We start from the raw sequence: 20444 nt of genomic DNA on the forward strand, positions 1-20444 counted from the left end.
CGGTTGACTGTTGGCTCCCTTCATAAATTTGTCAAACGGGCCCCTCATTTCATATAAATTGTCTGCTAATAGGCTTAACGAGGGTCTCGGTTCTGGCAGTCTTGATGCCATAGGCAGCATAAGAAGGCTCTCGCACAGTTTCCGCCCTCGCAGTTAGATGACGTTCTACGTCACGCTCGCGCTATTACAGGACGTGCATACGTCCGCCGCCATGGTCGAGGGTGGCGCTGGTGAACACTCTCAAGGCTCGCTTACACCCAGTAAACATAAATACCCACGAGAGCAGCAGATTGGACAGCCGTCGCCGTAGCTCAGTTGGTAAGAGCACCGGACGCGATATTCGGAGGTCGTGGGTTCGGATCCCACCGGCAGCATGGTTGTTTTTCTGCTGCTTTATAAGTAATTTTCTTTAAGCGACTTATTAATCTCAGTATTATTATCCCACTGATAAGCATAACACATAAAAAAATTAACGTGCCCCTATGCACCTTGGTTTCGGTGACTGTTGGCTCCCTTCATAAATTTGTCAACGGGCCCCCATTCATTTAACTTGTCTGCTAATAGCTTAACGAGGGTCTCGGTTCTGGCAGTCTTGATGCCATAGGTAGCATAAGAGGGCTCTCGCACAGTTTCCGCCCTCGCCGTTAGATGACGTTCTACGTCACGCTCGCGGTATACAGGACGTGCTACGTCCGCCGCTATGGTCGAGGGTGGCGCTGGTGAACACTCTCAAGGCTCCCTTACACCCAGGTAAACATAAATACCCACGAGAGCAGCAGATTGAACAGCCGTCGCCGTAGCTCAGTTGGTAAGAGCACCGGACGCGATATTCGGAGGTCGTGGGTTCGGATCCCACCGTCGGCATGGTTGTTTTTCTGCTGCTTTATAAGTAATTTTCTTTAGGCGATTTATTAATCTAAGTATATTATCCACTGATAAGCATAACACATAAAAAAATTAACGTTCCCCTATGCACCTTGGTTTCGGTGACTGTTGGCTCCCTTCATAAATTTGTCAAACGGGCCCTCATTTCATTTAAATTGTCTGCTAATAGCTTAACGAGGGTCTCGGTTCTGGCAGTCTTGATGCCATAGGCAGCATAAGAAGGCTCTCGCACAGTTTCCGCCCTCGCAGTTAGATGACGTTCTACGTCACGCTCGCGCTATTACAGGACGTGCTACGTCCGCCGCTATGGTCGAGGGTGGCGCTGGTGAACACTCTCAAGGCTCCCTTACACCCAGTAAACATAAATACCCACGAGAGCAGCAGATTGAACAGCCGTCGCCGTAGCTCAGTTGGTAAGAGCACCGGACGCGATATTCGGAGGTCGTGGGTTCGGATCCCACCGTCGGCATGGTTGTTTTTCTGCTGCTTTATAAGTAATTTTCTTTAGGCGATTTATTAATCTAAGTATTATTATCCCACTGATAAGCATAACACATAAAAAAATTAACGTTCCCCTATGCACCTTGGTTTCGGTGACTGTTGGCTCCCTTCATAAATTTGTCAAACGGGTCCTCATTTCATTCAACTTGTCTGCTAATAGCTTAACGAGGGTCTCTGTTCTGGCAGTCTTGATGCCATAGGTAGCATAAGAGGGCTCTCGCACAGTTTCCACCCTCGCCGTTAGATGACGTTCTACGTCACGCTCGCGGTGTTACAGGACGTGCTACGTCCGCCGCTATGGTCGAGGATGGCGCTGGTGGACACTCAAGGCTCGCTTACACCCAGTAAACATAAATACCCACGAGAGCAGCAGATTGGACAGCCGTCGCCGTAGCTCAGTTGGTAAGAGCACCGGACGCGATATTCGGAGGTCGTGGTTTCGGATCCCACCGGCGGCATGGTTGTTTTTCTGCTGCTTTATAAGTAATTTTCTTTAAGCGACAGGCGATTTATTAATCTAAGTATTATTATCCCACTGATAAGCATAACACATAAAAAAATTAACGTTCCCCTATGCACCTTGGTTTCGGTGACTGTTGGCTCCCTTCATAAATTTGTCAAACGGGTCCTCATTTCATTCAACTTGTCTGCTAATAGCTTAACGAGGGTCTCTGTTCTGGCAGTCTTGATGCCATAGGTAGCATAAGAGGGCTCTCGCACAGTTTCCGCCCTCGCCGTTAGATGACGTTCTACGTCACGCTCGCGGTGTTACAGGACGTGCTACGTCCGCCGCTATGGTCGAGGATGGCGCTGGTGGACACTCAAGGCTCGCTTACACCCAGTAAACATAAATACCCACGAGAGCAGCAGATTGGACAGCCGTCGCCGTAGCTCAGTTGGTAAGAGCACCGGACGCGATATTCGGAGGTCGTGGTTTCGGATCCCACCGGCGGCATGGTTGTTTTTCTGCTGCTTTATAAGTAATTTTCTTTAAGCGACTTATTAATCTAAGTATTATTATCCCACTGATAAGCATAACACATAAAAAAATTAACGTTCCCCTATGCACCTTGGTTTCGGTGACTGTTGGCTCCCTTCATAAATTTGTCAAACGGGCCCTTCATTTCATTTAACCCCTCTGCTAATAGCTTAACGAGGGTCTCGGTTCTGGCAGTCTTGATGCCATAGGTAGCATAAGAGGGCTCTCGCACAGTTTCCGTCCTCGCCGTTAGGTGACGTTCTACGGCACGCTCGCGGTATTACAGGACGTGCTACGTCCGCCGCTATGGTCGAGGGTGGCGCTGGTGAACACTCTCAATGCTCGCTTACACCCAGTAAACATAAATACCCACGAGAGCAGCAGATTGGGCAGCCGTCGCCGTAGCTCAGTTGGTAAGAGCACCGGACGCGATATTCGGAGGTCGAGGGCTCGGATCCCACCGGCGGCATTGTTGTTTTTTCTGCTGCTTTATAAGTAATTTTTTTAAGCGACTTATTAATCTAAGTATTATTATCCCTCTGATAAGCATAACACATAAAAAAATTAACGTTCCCCTATGCACCTTGGTTTCGGTGACTGTTGGCTCCCTTCATAAATTTGTCAAACTGGCCCCTCATTTCATTTAACTTGTCTGCTAATAGCTTAACGAGGGTCTCGGTTCTGGCAGTCTTGATGCCAAAGGTAGCATAAGAGGGCTCTCGCACAGTTTCCGCCCTCACCGTTAGATGACGTTCTACGTCACGCTCGCGGAGTTACAGGACGTGCTACGTCCGCTGCTATGGTCGAGGGTGGCGCTTGTGAACACTCTCAAGGCTCGCTTTCACCCAGTAAACATAAATACCCACGAGAGCAGCAGATTGGACTGCCGTCGCCGTAGCTCAGTTGGTAAGAGCACCGGACGCGATATTCGGAGGTCGTGGGTTCGGATCCCACCGGCGGCATGGTTGTTTTTCTGCTGCTTTATAAGTAATTTTCTTTAAGCGATTTATTAATTTAAGTATTCTTATCCCACAGATAAGCATAACACATAAAAAAAAATTTACGTTCCCCTATGCACCTTGGTTTCTTTGACTGGTGGCTCCCTTCATAAATTTGTCAAACGGGCCCCTCATTTCATTTAACTTGTCTGCTAATAGCTTAACGAGGGTCTCGGTTCTGGTAGTCTTGATGCCATAGGTAGCATAACAGGGATCTCGCACAGTTTCTGCCCTCGCCGTTAGATAACGTCCTACGTCACGCTCGCGGTATTACAGGACGTGCTACGTCCGCCGCTATGGTCGAGGGTGGCGCTGGTGAACACACCCAAGGCTCGCTTACACCCAGTAAACATAAATACCCACGAGAGCAGCAGATTGGACAGCCGTAGCCGTAGCTCAGTTGGTAAGAGCACCGGACGCGATATTCGGAGGTCGTGGGTTAGGATCCCACCGGCGGCATGGTTGTTTTTTCTGCTGCTTTATAAGTATTTTCTTTAAGACATTTATTATTCTAAGTATTATTATCCCAATGATAAGCATAACACATAAAAAAACTACCTTCAGCTATGCACCTTGGTTTCGGTGACTGTTGGCACCCTTCATAAATTTGTCAAACGGGCCCCTCATTTCATTTAACTTGTCTGCTAATAGCTTAACGAGGGTCTCGGTTCTGGCAGTCTTGATGCCATAGGTAACATAAGAGGGCTCTCCCACAGTTTCCGCCCTCGCCGTTAGATGACGTTCTACGTCACGCTCGCGGTATTACAGGACGTGATACGTCCGCCGCTATGGTCGAGGGTGGCGCTGGTGAACACTCTCACGGCTCGCTTACACCCAGTAAACATAAATACCCACGAGACATGCAGATTGGACAGCCGTCGCAGTTGCTCAGCTGGTAAGAGCACCGGACGCGATATTCCGAGGTCGCGGGCTCGGATCCCACCGGCGGCATGGTTGTTTTTTCTGCTGCTTTATAAGTAATTTTCTTTAAGCGATTTTTTCTAAGTATTATTATCCTACTGATAAGCATAACACACAAAAAAAAATTAACGTTCATTATGCACCTTGGTTTCGGTGACTGTTGGCTCCCTTCATACATTTGTCAAACGGGCTCCTCATTTCATTTAACTTGTCTGCTAACAGCTTAACGAGGGTCTCTGTTCTGGCAGTCTTGATGCCATATGTAGCATAAGAGGGCTCTCACACAGTTTCAGCCCTCGCCGTTAGATGACGTTCTACGTCACGCTCGCACTATTACAGGACGTGCTACGTCCGCCGCCATGGTCGAGGGTGGCGCTGGTGAACACTCTCACGGCTCGCTTACACCCAGTAAACATAAATACCCACGAGAGAAGCAGATTGGACAGCCGTCGCCGTTGCTCAGCAGGTAAGAGCACCGGACGCGATATTCGGAGGTCGTGGGTTCGGATCCCACCGGCAGCATGGTTGTTTTTCTGCTGCTTTATAAGTAATTTTCTTTAAGCGACTTATTAATCTCAGTATTATTATCCCACTGATAAGCATAACACATAAAAAAAATTAACGTGCCCCTGTGCACCTTGGTTTCGGTGACTGTTGGCTCCCTTCATAAATTTGTCAAACGGGCCCCCCATTTCATTTAACTTGTCTGCTCATAGCTTAACGAGGGTCTCGGTTCTGGCAGTCTTGATGCCATAGGTAGCATAAGAGGGCTCTCGCACAGTTTCCGCCCTCGCCGTAAGATGACGTTCTACGTCACGCTCGCGGTATTACAGGACGTGCTACGTCCGCCGCTATGGTCCAGGGTGGCGCTGGCTAACACTCTCAAGGCTCGCTTACACCCAGTAAACATAAATACCCACGAGAGCAGCAGATTGGACAGCCGTCGCCGTAGCTCAGTTGGTAAGAGCACCGGACGCGATATTCGGAGGTCGTGGGTTCGGATCCCTTCGTCGGCATGGTTGTTTTCCTGCTGCTTTATACGTAATTTTCTTTAAGCGATTTATTAATCTAAGTATTATTATCCCACTGATAAGCATAACACATAAAAAAAATTAACGTTCACCTATGCACCTTGGTTTCGGTGACTGTTGGCTCCCTTCATAAATTTGTCAAACGGGTCCTCATTTCATTCAACTTGTCTGCTAATAGCTTAACGAGGGTCTCGGTTCTGGCAGTCTTTATGCCATAGGTAGCATAAGAGGGCTCTCGCACAGTTTCCGCCCTCGCCGTTAGATGACGTTCTACGTCACGCTCCCGGTGTTACAGGACGTGCTACGTCCGCCGCTATGGTCGAGGATGGCGCTGGTGAACACTCAAGGCTCGCTTACACCCAGTAAACATAAATACCCACGAGAGCAGCAGATTGGACAGCCGTCGCCGTAGCTCAGTTGGTAAGAGCACCGACGCGATATTCGGAGGTCGTGGTTTCGGATCCCACCGGCGGCATGGTTGTTTTTCTGCTGCTTTATAAGTAATTTTCTTTAAGCGACTTATTAATCTAAGTATTATTATCCCACTGATAAGCATAACACATAAAAAAATTAACGTTCCCCTATGCACCTTGGTTTCGGTGACCGTTGGCTCCCTTCATAAACTTGTCAAACGGGCCCCTCATTTCATTTAACTTGTCTGCTAATGGCTTAACGAGGGTCTCGGTTCTGGCAGTCTAGATGCCATAGGTAGCATAAGAGGGCTCTCGCACTGTTTCCGCCTTCGCCGTTAGATGACGTTCTACGTCACGCTCGCGGTGTTACAGGACGTGCTACGTCCGCCGCCATGGTCGAGGGTGGCGCTGGTGAACACTATCAAGGCTCGCTTACACCCAGTAAACACAAATACCCACGAGAGCAGCAGATTCGACAGCCGTCACCGTAGCTCAGTTGGTAAGAGTACCGGACGCGATATTCGGAGGTCATGGGTTCGGATCCCACCGGCGGCATGGTTGTTTTTCTGCTGCTTTATAAGTAATTTTCGTTAAGCGACTTATAATGTAAGTAATATTATCCCACTGATAAGCTTAACACATAAAAAAAATTAACGTTCCCCTATGCACCTTGGTTTCGGTGACAGTTGGCTCCCTTCATAAATTTGTCAAACGGGTCCTCATTTCATTCAACTTGTCTGCTAATAGCTTAACGAGGGTCTCGGTTCTGGCAGTCTTGATGCCATAGGTAGCAGAAGAGGGCTCTCGCACAGTTTCCGCCCTCGCCGGTAGATGGCGTTCTACGTCACGTTCGCGGTATTACAGGACGTGCTACGTCCGCCGCCATGGTCGAGGGTGGCGCTGGTGAACACTCTCAAGGCTCGCTTACACCCAGTAAACATAAATACCCACGACAGCAGCAGATTGGACAGCCGTCGCCGTAGCTCAGTTGGTAAGAGCACCGGACGCGTTATTCGGAGGTCGTGGGTTCGGATCCCACCGGCAGCATGGTTGTTTTTCTGCTGCTTTATAAGTAATTTTCTTTAAGCGACTTATTAATCTCAGTATTATTATCCCACTGATAAGCATAACACATAAAAAAAATTAACGTGCCCCTATGCACCTTGGTTTCGGTGACTGTTGGCTCCCTTCATAAATTTGTCAAACGGGCCCCCCATTTCATTTAACTTGTCTGCTAATAGCTTAACGAGGGTCTCGGTTCTGGCAGTCTTGATGCCATAGGTAGCATAAGGGGGCTCTCGCACAGTTTCCGCCCTCGCCGTTAGATGACGTTCTACGTCACGCTCGCGGTATTACAGGACGTGCTACGTCCGCCGCTATGGTCCAGGGTGGCGCTGGTGAACACTCTCAAGGCTCGCTTACACCCAGTAAACATAAATACCCACGAGAGCAGCAGATTGGACAGCCGTCGCCGTAGCTCAATTGGTAAGAGCACCGGACGCGATATTCGGAGGTCGTGGGTTCGGATCCCACCGTCGGCATGGTTGTTTTCCTGCTGCTTTATAAGTAATTTTCTTTAAGCGATTTATTAATCTAAGTATTATTATCCCACTAATAAGCATAACACATTACAAAAATTAACGTTCCCCTATGCACCTTGGTTTCGGTGACTGTTGGCTCCCTTCATAAATTTGTCAAACGGGTCCTCATTTCATTCAACTTGTCTGCTAATAGATTAACGAGGGTCTCGGTTCTGGCAGTCTTGATGCCATAGGTAGCATAAGAGGGCTCTCGCACAGTTTCCGCCCTCGCCGTTAGATGACGTTCTACGTCACGCTCGCGGTGTTACAGGACGTGCTACGTCCGCCGCTATGGTCGAGGATGGCGCTGGTGAACACTCAAGGCTCGCTTACACCCAGTAAACATAAATACCCACGAGAGCAGCAGATTGGACAGCCGTCGCCGTAGCTCAGTTGGTAAGAGCACCGGACGCGATATTCGGAGGTCGTGGTTTCGGATCCCACCGGTGGCATGGTTGTTTTTTCTGCTGCTTTATAAGTATTTTCTTTAAGACATTTATTATTCTAAGTAATATTATCCCAATGATAAGCATAACACATAAAAAAAATTACCTTCAACTATGCACCTTGGTTTCGGTGACTGCTGGCACCCTTCATAAATTTGTCAAACGGGCCCCTCATTTCATTTAACTTGTCTGCTAATAGCTTAACGAGGGTCTCGGTTCTGGCAGTCTTGATGCCATAGGTAACATAAGAGGGCTCTCCCACAGTTTCCGCCCTCGCCGTTAGATGACGTTCTACGTCACGCTCGCGGTATTACAGGACGTGATACGTCCGCCGCCATGGTCGAGGGTGGCGCTGGTGAACACTATCAAGGCTCGCTTACACCCAGTAAACACAAATACCCACGAGAGCAGCAGATTCGACAGCCGTCACCGTAGCTCAGTTGGTAAGAGTACCGGACGCGATATTCGGAGGTCATGGGTTCGGATCCCACCGGCGGCATGGTTGTTTTTCTGCTGCTTTATAAGTAATTTTCGTTAAGCGACTTATAATCTAAGTAATATTATCCCACTGATAAGCTTAACACATAAAAAAAATTAACGTTCCCCTATGCACCTTGGTTTCGGTGACTGTTGGCTCCCTTCGTAAATTTGTCAAACGGGCCCCTCATTTCATTTAAGTTGTCTGCTAATAGCTTAACGAGGGTCTCGGTTCTGGCAGTCTTGATGCCATAGGCAGCATAAGAGGGCTCTCGCACAGTTTCCGGCCTCGCCGTTAGATGACGTTCTACGTCACGCTCGCGGTATTACAGGACGTGCTACGTCCGCCGCTATGGTCGAGGGTGGCGCTGGTGAACATTCTCAAGGCTCGCTTACACCCAGTAAACATAAATACCCACGAGAGCAGCAGATTGGACAGCCGTCGCCGTAGCTCAGTTGGTAAGAACACCGGACGCGATATTCGGAGGTCGTGGGTTCGGATCCCACCGGCGGCATGGTTGTTTTTTCTGCTGCTTTAAAAGTAATTTTCTTTAAGCGATTTATTAATCTAAGTATTATTATCCCACTGATAAGCATAACACATTAAAAAAATTAACGTTCCCCTATGCACCTTGGTTTCGGTGACTGTTGGCTTCCTTCATAAATTTGTCAAACGGGTCCTCATTTCATTCAACTTGTCTGCTAATAGCTTAACGAGGGTCTCGGTTCTGGCAGTCTTGATGCCATAGGTAGCATAAGAGGGCTCTCGCACAGTTTCCGCCCTCGCCGTTAGATGACGTTCTACGTCACGCTCGCGGTGTTACAGGACGTGCTACGTCCGCCGCTATGGTCGAGGATGGCGCTGGTGAACACTCAAGGCTCGCTTACACCCAGTAAACATAAATACCCACGAGAGCAGCAGATTGGACAGCCGTCGCCGTAGCTCAGTTGGTAAGAGCACCGGACGCGATATTCGGAGGTCGTGGTTTCGGATCCCACCGGCGGCATGGTTGTTTTTTCTGCTGCTTTATAAGTATTTTCTTTAAGACATTTATTATTCTAAGTATTATTATCCCAATGATAAGCATAACACATAAAAAAATTACCTTCAGCTATGCACCTTGGTTTCGGTGACTGTTTGGCACCCTTCATAAATTTGTCAAACGGCCCCTCATTTCATTTAACTTGTCTGCTAATAGCTTAACGAGGGTCTCGGTTCTGGCAGTCTTGATGCCATAGGTAACATAAGAGGGCTCTCCCACAGTTTCCGCCCTCGCCGTTAGATGACGTTCTACGTCACGCTCGCGGTATTACAGGACGTGATACGTCCGCCGCTATGGTCGAGGGTGGCGCTGGTGAACACTCTCACGGCTCGCTTACACCCAGTAAACATAAATACCCACGAGAGAAGCAGATTGGACAGCCGTCGCCGTTGCTCAGCTGGTAAGAGCACCGGACGCGATATTCGGAGGTCGCGGGCTCGGATCCCACCGGCGGCATGGTTGTTTTTCTGCTGCTTTATAAGTAATTTTCTTTAAGCGACTTATTAATCTAAGCATTATTATCCCACTGATAAGCATAACACATAAAAAAATTAACGTTCCCCTATGCACCTTGGTTTCGGTGACCGTTGGCTCCCTTCATAAATTTGTCAAACGGGCCACTCATTTCATTTAACTTGTCTGCTAATGGCTTAACGAGGGTCTCGGTTCTGGCAGTCTAGATGCCATAGGTAGCATAAGAGGGCTCTCGCACAGTTTCCGCCTTCGCCGTTAGATGACGTTCTACGTCACGCTCGCGGTGTTACAGGACGTGCTACGTCCGCCGCCATGGTCGAGGGTTGCGCTGGTGAACACTCTCAAGGCTCGCTTACACACAGTAAACACAAATACCCACGAGAGCAGCAGATTCGACAGCCGTCACCGTAGCTCAGTTGGTAAGAGTACCGGACGCGATATTCGGAGGTCATGGGTTCGGATCCCACCGGCGGCATGGTTGTTTTTCTGCTGCTTTATAAGTAATTTTCGTTAAGCGACTTATTAATCTAAGTATTATTATCCCACTGATAAGCTTAACACATAAAAAAAATTAACGTTCCCCTGTGCACCTTGGTTTAGGTGACTGTTGGCTCCCTTCATAAATTTGTCAAACAGGCCCCTCATTTCATTTAACTTGTCTGCTAATAGCTTAACGAGGGTCTCGGTTCTGGCAGTCTTGATGCCATAGGCAGCATAAGAGGGCACTCGCACAGTTTCCGCCCTCGCCGTTAGATGACGTTCTACGTCACGCTCGCGGTATTACAGGACGTGCTACGTCCGCCGCTATGGTCGAGGGTGGCGCTGGTGAACACTCTCAAGGCTCGCTTACACCCAGTAAACATAAATACCGTCGAGAGCAGCAGATTGGACAGCCGTCGCCGTAGCTCTGTTGGTAAGAGCACCGGACGCGATATTCGGAGGTCGTGTGTTCGGATCCCACCGGCGGCATGGTTGTTTTTTCAGCTGCTTTATAAGTAATTTTCTTTAAGCGATTTATTAGTCTAAGTAGTATTATCCCACTGATAAGCATAACACATAAAACAAAAATAACGTTCCCCTATGCACCTTGGTTTCGGTGACTGTTGGCTCCCTTCATAAATTTGTCAAACGGGCCCCTCATTTCATTTAAATTCTCTGCTAATAGCTTAACGAGGGTCTCGGTTCTGGCAGTCTAGATGCCATAGGTAGCATAAGAGGGCTCTTGCACAGTTTCCGCCCTCGCCGTTAGATGACGTTCTACGTCACGCTCGCGTTGTTACAGGACGTGCTACGTCCGCCGCCATGGTCGAGGGTGGCGCTGGTGAACACTCTCAAGGCTCCCTTACACCCAGTAAACATAAATACCCACGAGAGCAGCAGATATGACAGCCGTCGCCGTAGCTCAGTTGGTAAGAATACCGGACGCGATATTCGGAGGTCGTGGGTTCGGATCCCACCGGCGGCATGGTTGTTTTTTCTGCTGCTTTATAAGTAATTTTTTCAGCGATTTATTAATCTAAGTATTATTATCCCACTGATAAGCATAACACAAAAAAATTAACATCCCTCTATGCACCTTGGTTTCGGTGACTGTTGGCTCCCTTCATAAATTTGTCAAACGGGCCCCTCATTTCATTTAACTTGTCTGCTAATAGCTTAACGAGGGTCTCGGTTCTGGCAGTCTTGATGCCAAAGGTAGCATAAGAGGGCTCTCGCACAGTTTCCGCCCTCACCGTTAGATGACGTTCTACGTCACGCTCGCGGAGTTACAGGACGTGCTACGTCCGCTGCTATGGTCGAGGGTGGCGCTTGTGAACACTCTCAAGGCTCGCTTTCACCCAGTAAACATAAATACCCACGAGAGCAGCAGATTGGACTGCCGTCGCCGTAGCTCAGTTGGTAAGAGCACCGGACGCGATATTCGGAGGTCGTGGGTTCGGATCCCACCGGCGGCATGGTTGTTTTTCTGCTGCTTTATAAGTAATTTTCTTTAAGCGATTTATTAATTTAAGTATTCTTATCCCACAGATAAGCATAACACATAAAAAAAAATTTACGTTCCCCTATGCACCTTGGTTTCTTTGACTGGTGGCTCCCTTCATAAATTTGTCAAACGGGCCCCTCATTTCATTTAACTTGTCTGCTAATAGCTTAACGAGGGTCTCGGTTCTGGTAGTCTTGATGCCATAGGTAGCATAACAGGGATCTCGCACAGTTTCTGCCCTCGCCGTTAGATAACGTTCTACGTCACGCTCGCGGTATTACAGGACGTGCTACGTCCGCCGCTATGGTCGAGGGTGGCGCTGGTGAACACACCCAAGGCTCGCTTACACCCAGTAAACATAAATACCCACGAGAGCAGCAGATTGGACAGCCGTAGCCGTAGCTCAGTTGGTAAGAGCACCGGACGCGATATTCGGAGGTCGTGGGTTCGGATCCCACCGGCGGCATGGTTGTTTTTTCTGCTGCTTTATAAGTATTTTCTTTAAGACATTTATTATTCTAAGTATTATTATCCCAATGATAAGCATAACACATAAAAAAACTACCTTCAGCTATGCACCTTGGTTTCGGTGACTGTTGGCACCCTTCATAAATTTGTCAAACGGGCCCCTCATTTCATTTAACTTGTCTGCTAATAGCTTAACGAGGGTCTCGGTTCTGGCAGTCTTGATGCCATAGGTAACATAAGAGGGCTCTCCCACAGTTTCCGCCCTCGCCGTTAGATGACGTTCTACGTCACGCTCGCGGTATTACAGGACGTGATACGTCCGCCGCTATGGTCGAGGGTGGCGCTGGTGAACACTCTCACGGCTCGCTTACACCCAGTAAACATAAATACCCACGAGAGAAGCAGATTGGACAGCCGTCGCCGTTGCTCAGCTGGTAAGAGCACCGGACGCGATATTCCGAGGTCGCGGGCTCGGATCCCACCGGCGGCATGGTTGTTTTTTCTGCTGCTTTATAAGTAATTTTCTTTAAGCGATTTTTTTCTAAGTATTATTATCCTACTGATAAGCATAACACACAAAAAAAATTAACGTTCATTATGCACCTTGGTTTCGGTGACTGTTGGCTCCCTTCATACATTTGTCAAACGGGCTCCTCATTTCATTTAACTTGTCTGCTAACAGCTTAACGAGGGTCTCTGTTCTGGCAGTCTTGATGCCATATGTAGCATAAGAGGGCTCTCACACAGTTTCAGCCCTCGCCGTTAGATGACGTTCTACGTCACGCTCGCACTATTACAGGACGTGCTACGTCCGCCGCCATGGTCGAGGGTGGCGCTGGTGAACACTCTCACGGCTCGCTTACACCCAGTAAACATAAATACCCACGAGAGAAGCAGATTGGACAGCCGTCGCCGTTGCTCAGCTGGTAAGAGCACCGGACGCGATATTCGGAGGTCGTGGGTTCGGATCCCACCGGCAGCATGGTTGTTTTTCTGCTGCTTTATAAGTAATTTTCTTTAAGCGACTTATTAATCTCAGTATTATTATCCCACTGATAAGCATAACACATAAAAAAAATTAACGTGCCCCTATGCACCTTGGTTTCGGTGACTGTTGGCTCCCTTCATAAATTTGTCAAACGGGCCCCCCATTTCATTTAACTTGTCTGCTCATAGCTTAACGAGGGTCTCGGTTCTGGCAGTCTTGATGCCATACGTAGCATAAGAGGGCTCTCGCACAGTTTCCGCCCTCGCCGTAAGATGACGTTCTACGTCACGCTCGCGGTATTACAGGACGTGCTACGTCCGCCGCTATGGTCCAGGGTGGCGCTGGCTAACACTCTCAAGGCTCGCTTACACCCAGTAAACATAAATACCCACGAGAGCAGCAGATTGGACAGCCGTCGCCGTAGCTCAGTTGGTAAGAGCACCGGACGCGATATTCGGAGGTCGTGGGTTCGGATCCCTCCGTCGGCATGGTTGTTTTCCTGCTGCTTTATACGTAATTTTCTTTAAGCGATTTATTAATCTAAGTATTATTATCCCACTGATAAGCATAACACATAAAAAAAATTAACGTTCACCTATGCACCTTGGTTTCGGTGACTGTTGGCTCCCTTCATAAATTTGTCAAACGGGTCCTCATTTCATTCAACTTGTCTGCTAATAGCTTAACGAGGGTCTCGGTTCTGGCAGTCTTTATGCCATAGGTAGCATAAGAGGGCTCTCGCACAGTTTCCGCCCTCGCCGTTAGATGACGTTCTACGTCACGCTCGCGGTGTTACAGGACGTGCTACGTCCGCCGCTATGGTCGAGGATGGCGCTGGTGAACACTCAAGGCTCGCTTACACCCAGTAAACATAAATACCCACGAGAGCAGCAGATTGGACAGCCGTCGCCGTAGCTCAGTTGGTAAGAGCACCGGACGCGATATTCGGAGGTCGTGGTTTCGGATCCCACCGGCGGCATGGTTGTTTTTCTGCTGCTTTATAAGTAATTTTCTTTAAGCGACTTATTAATCTAAGTAATATTATCCCACTGATAAGCATAACACATAAAAAAATTAACGTTCCCCTATGCACCTTGGTTTCGGTGACCGTTGGCTCCCTTCATAAACTTGTCAAACGGGCCCCTCATTTCATTTAACTTGTCTGCTAATGGCTTAACGAGGGTCTCGGTTCTGGCAGTCTAGATGCCATAGGTAGCATAAGAGGGCTCTCGCACTGTTTCCGCCTTCGCCGTTAGATGACGTTCTACGTCACGCTCGCGGTGTTACAGGACGTGCTACGTCCGCCGCCATGGTCGAGGGTGGCGCTGGTGAACACTATCAAGGCTCGCTTACACCCAGTAAACACAAATACCCACGAGAGCAGCAGATTCGACAGCCGTCACCGTAGCTCAGTTGGTAAGAGTACCGGACGCGATATTCGGAGGTCATGGGTTCGGATCCCACCGGCGGCATGGTTGTTTTTCTGCTGCTTTATAAGTAGTTTTCGTTAAGCGACTTATAATCTAAGTAATATTATCCCACTGATAAGCTTAACACATAAAAAAAATTAACGTTCCCCTATGCACCTTGGTTTCGGTGACAGTTGGCTCCCTTCATAAATTTGTCAAACGGGTCCTCATTTCATTCAACTTGTCTGCTAATAGCTTAACGAGGGTCTCGGTTCTGGCAGTCTTGATGCCATAGGTAGCAGAAGAGGGCTCTCGCACAGTTTCCGCCCTCGCCGGTAGATGGCGTTCTACGTCACGTTCGCGGTGTTACAGGACGTGCTACGTCCGCCGCCATGGTCGAGGGTGGCGCTGGTGAACACTCTCAAGGCTCGCTTACACCCAGTAAACGTAAATACCCACGACAGCAGCAGATTGGACAGCCGTCGCCGTAGCTCAGTTGGTAAGAGCACCGGACGCGTTATTCGGAGGTCGTGGGTTCGGATCCCACCGGCAGCATGGTTGTTTTTCTGCTGCTTTATAAGTAATTTTCTTTAAGCGACTTATTAATCTCAGTATTATTATCCCACTGATAAGCATAACACATAAAAAAAATTAACGTGCCCCTATGCACCTTGGTTTCGGTGACTGTTGGCTCCCTTCATAAATTTGTCAAACGGGCCCCCCATTTCATTTAACTTGTCTGCTAATAGCTTAACGAGGGTCTCGGTTCTGGCAGTCTTGATGCCATAGGTAGCATAAGGGGGCTCTCGCACAGTTTCCGCCCTCGCCGTTAGATGACGTTCTACGTCACGCTCGCGGTATTACAGGACGTGCTACGTCCGCCGCTATGGTCCAGGGTGGCGCTGGTGAACACTCTCAAGGCTCGCTTACACCCAGTAAACATAAATACCCACGAGAGCAGCAGATTGGACAGCCGTCGCCGTAGCTCAATTGGTAAGAGCACCGGACGCGATATTCGGAGGTCGTGGGTTCGGATCCCACCGTCGGCATGGTTGTTTTCCTGCTGCTTTATAAGTAATTTTCTTTAAGCGATTTATTAATCTAAGTATTATTATCCCACTGATAAGCATAACACAATAAAAAAATTAACGTTCCCCTATGCACCTTGGTTTCGGTGACTGTTGGCTCCCTTCATAAATTTGTCAAACGGGTCCTCATTTCATTCAACTTGTCTGCTAATAGATTAACGAGGGTCTCGGTTCTGGCAGTCTTGATGCCATAGGTAGCATAAGAGGGCTCTCGCACAGTTTCCGCCCTCGCCGTTAGATGACGTTCTACGTCACGCTCGCGGTGTTACAGGACGTGCTACGTCCGCCGCTATGGTCGAGGATGGCGCTGGTGAACACTCAAGGCTCGCTTACACCCAGTAAACATAAATACCCACGAGAGCAGCAGATTGGACAGCCGTCGCCGTAGCTCAGTTGGTAAGAGCACCGGACGCGATATTCGGAGGTCGTGGTTTCGGATCCCACCGGCGGCATGGTTGTTTTTTCTGCTGCTTTATAAGTATTTTCTTTAAGACATTTATTATTCTAAGTATTATTATCCCAATGATAAGCATAACACATAAAAAAAATTACCTTCAGCTATGCACCTTGGTTTCGGTGACTGTTGGCACCCTTCATAAATTTGTCAAACGGGCCCCTCATTTCATTTAACTTATCTGCTAATAGCTTAACGAGGGTCTCGGTTCTGGCAGTCTTGATGCCATAGGTAACATAAGAGGGCTCTCCCACAGTTTCCGCCCTCGCCGTTAGATGACGTTCTACGTCACGCTCGCGGTATTACAGGACGTGATACGTCCGCCGCCATGGTCGAGGGTGGCGCTGGTGAACACTATCAAGGCTCGCTTACACCCAGTAAACACAAATACCCACGAGAGCAGCAGATTCGACAGCCGTCACCGTAGCTCAGTTGGTAAGAGTACCGGACGCGATATTCGGAGGTCATGGGTTCGGATCCCACCGGCGGCATGGTTGTTTTTCTGCTGCTTTATAAGTAATTTTCGTTAAGCGACTTATAATCTAAGTAATATTATCCCACTGATAAGCTTAACACATAAAAAAAATTAACGTTCCCCTATGCACCTTGGTTTCGGTGACAGTTGGCTCCCTTCATAAATTTGTCAAACGGGTCCTCATTTCATTCAACTTGTCTGCTAATAGCTTAACGAGGGTCTCGGTTCTGGCAGTCTTGATGCCATAGGTAGCAGAAGAGGGCTCTCGCACAGTTTCCGCCCTCGCCGGTAGATGGCGTTCTACGTCACGTTCGCGGTATTACAGGACGTGCTACGTCCGCCGCCATGGTCGAGGGTGGCGCTGGTGAACACTCTCAAGGCTCGCTTACACCCAGTAAACATAAATACCCACGACAGCAGCAGATTGGACAGCCGTCGCCGTAGCTCAGTTGGTAAGAGCACCGGACGCGTTATTCGGAGGTCGTGGGTTCGGATCCCACCAGCAGCATGGTTGTTTTTCTGCTGCTTTATAAGTAATTTTCTTTAAGCGACTTATTAATCTCAGTATTATTATCCCACTGATAAGCATAACACATAAAAAAAATTAACGTGCCCCTATGCACCTTGGTTTCGGTGACTGTTGGCTCCCTTCATAAATTTGTCAAACGGGCCCCCCATTTCATTTAACTTGTCTGCTAATAGCTTAACGAGGGTCTCGGTTCTGGCAGTCTTGATGCCATAGGTAGCATAAGGGGGCTCTCGCACAGTTTCCGCCCTCGCCGTTAGATGACGTTCTACGTCACGCTCGCGGTATTACAGGACGTGCTACGTCCGCCGCTATGGTCCAGGGTGGCGCTGGTGAACACTCTCAAGGCTCGCTTACACCCAGTAAACATAAATACCCACGAGAGCAGCAGATTGGACAGCCGTCGCCGTAGCTCAATTGGTAAGAGCACCGGACGCGATATTCGGAGGTCGTGGGTTCGGATCCCACCGTCGGCATGGTTGTTTTCCTGCTGCTTTATAAGTAATTTTCTTTAAGCGATTTATTAATCTAAGTATTATTATCCCACTGATAAGCATAACACATTAAAAAAATTAACGTTCCCCTATGCACCTTGGTTTCGGTGACTGTTGGCTCCCTTCATAAATTTGTCAAACGGGTCCTCATTTCATTCAACTTGTCTGCTAATAGATTAACGAGGGTCTCGGTTCTGGCAGTCTTGATGCCATAGGTAGCATAAGAGGGCTCTCGCACAGTTTCCGCCCTCGCCGTTAGATGACGTTCTACGTCACGCTCGCGGTGTTACAGGACGTGCTACGTCCGCCGCTATGGTCGAGGATGGCGCTGGTGAACACTCAAGGCTCGCTTACACCCAGTAAACATAAATACCCACGAGAGCAGCAGATTGGACAGCCGTCGCCGTAGCTCAATTGGTAAGAGCACCGGACGCGATATTCGGAGGTCGTGGTTTCGGATCCCACCGGCGGCATGGTTGTTTTTTCTGCTGCTTTATAAGTATTTTCTTTAAGACATTTATTATTCTAAGTATTATTATCCCAATGATAAGCATAACACATAAAAAAAATTACCTTCAGCTATGCACCTTGGTTTCGGTGACTGTTGGCACCCTTCATAAATTTGTCAAACGGGCCCCTCATTTCATTTAACTTGTCTGCTAATAGCTTAACGAGGGTCTCGGTTCTGGCAGTCTTGATGCCATAGGTAACATAAGAGGGCTCTCCCACAGTTTCCGCCCTCGCCGTTAGATGACGTTCTACGTCACGCTCGCGGTATTACAGGACGTGATACGTCCGCCGCTATGGTCGAGGGTGGCGCTGGTGAACACTCTCACGGCTCGCTTACACCCAGTAAACATAAATACCCACGAGAGAAGCAGATTGGACAGCCGTCGCCGTTGCTCAGCTGGTAAGAGCACCGAACGCGATATTCGGAGGTCGCGGGCTCGGATCCCACCGGCGGCATGGTTGTTTTTTCTGCTGCTTTATAAGTAATTTTCTTTAAGCGACTTATTAATCTAAGTATTATTATCCCACTGATAAGCATAACACATAAAAAAATTAACGTTCCCCTATGCACCTTGGTTTCGGTGACCGTTGGCTCCCTTCATAAACTTGTCAAACGGGCCCCTCATTTTATTTAACTTGTCTGCTAATGGCTTAACGAGGGTCTCGGTTCTGGCAGTCTAGATGCCATAGGTAGCATAAGAGGGCTCTCGCACTGTTTCCGCCTTCGCCGTTAGATGACGTTCTACGTCACGCTCGCGGTGTTACAGGACGTGCTACGTCCGCCGCCATGGTCGAGGGTGGCGCTGGTGAACACTATCAAGGCTCGCTTACACCCAGTAAACACAAATACCCACGAGAGCAGCAGATTCGACAGCCGTCACCGTAGCTCAGTTGGTAAGAGTACCGGACGCGATATTCGGAGGTCATGGGTTCGGATCCCAGCGGCGGCATGGTTGTTTTTCTGCTGCTTTATAAGTAATTTTCGTTAAGCGACTTTTAATCTAAGTAATATTATCCCACTGATAAGCTTAACACATAAAAAAAATTAACGTTCCCCTATGCACCTTGGTTTCGGTGACAGTTGGCTCCCTTCATAAATTTGTCAAACGGGTCCTCATTTCATTCAACTTGTCTGCTAATAGCTTAACGAGGGTCTCGGTTCTGGCAGTCTTGATGCCATAGGTAGCAGAAGAGGGCTCTCGCACAGTTTCCGCCCTCGCCGGTAGATGGCGTTCTACGTCACGTTCGCGGTATTACAGGACGTGCTACGTCCGCCGCCATGGTCGAGGGTGGCGCTGGTGAACACTCTCAAGGCTCGCTTACACCCAGTAAACATAAATACCCACGACAGCAGCAGATTGGACAGCCGTCGCCGTAGCTCAGTTGGTAAGAGCACCGGACGCGTTATTCGGAGGTCATGCGTTCGGATCCCACCGGCAGCATGGTTGTTTTTCTGCTGCTTTATAAGTAATTTTCTTTAAGCGACTTATTAATCTCAGTATTATTATCCCACTGATAAGCATAACACATAAAAAAAATTAACGTGCCCCTATGCACCTTGGTTTCGGTGACTGTTGGCTCCCTTCATAAATTTGTCAAACGGGCCCCCCATTCCATTTAACTTGTCTGCTAATAGCTTAACGAGGGTCTCGGTTCTGGCAGTCTTGATGCCATAGGTAGCATAAGGGGGCTCTCGCACAGTTTCCGCCCTCGCCGTTAGATGACGTTCTACGTCACGCTCGCGGTATTACAGGACGTGCTACGTCCGCCGCTATGGTCCAGGGTGGCGCTGGTGAACACTCTCAAGGCTCGCTTACACCCAGTAAACATAAATACCCACGAGAGCAGCAGATTGGACAGCCGTCGCCGTAGCTCAATTGGTAAGAGCACCGGACGCGATATTCGGAGGTCGTGGGTTCGGATCCCACCGTCGGCATGGTTGTTTTCCTGCTGCTTTATAAGTAATTTTCTTTAAGCGATTTATTAATCTAAGTATCATTATCCCACTGATAAGCATAACACATTAAAAAAATTAACGTTCCCCTATGCACCTTGGTTTCGGTGACTGTTGGCTCCCTTCATAAATTTGTCAAACGGGTCCTCATTTCATTCAACTTGTCTGCTAATAGATTAACGAGGGTCTCGGTTCTGGCAGTCTTGATGCCATAGGTAGCATAAGAGGGCTCTCGCACAGTTTCCGCCCTCGCCGTTAGATGACGTTCTACGTCACGCTCGCGGTGTTACAGGACGTGCTACGTCCGCCGCTATGGTCGAGGATGGCGCTGGTGAACACTCAAGGC

This window comes from Amblyomma americanum, chromosome 6, assembly GCF_052857255.1.
Source record: "Amblyomma americanum isolate KBUSLIRL-KWMA chromosome 6, ASM5285725v1, whole genome shotgun sequence".
In the NCBI taxonomy this organism is placed as follows: domain Eukaryota; kingdom Metazoa; phylum Arthropoda; class Arachnida; order Ixodida; family Ixodidae; genus Amblyomma; species Amblyomma americanum.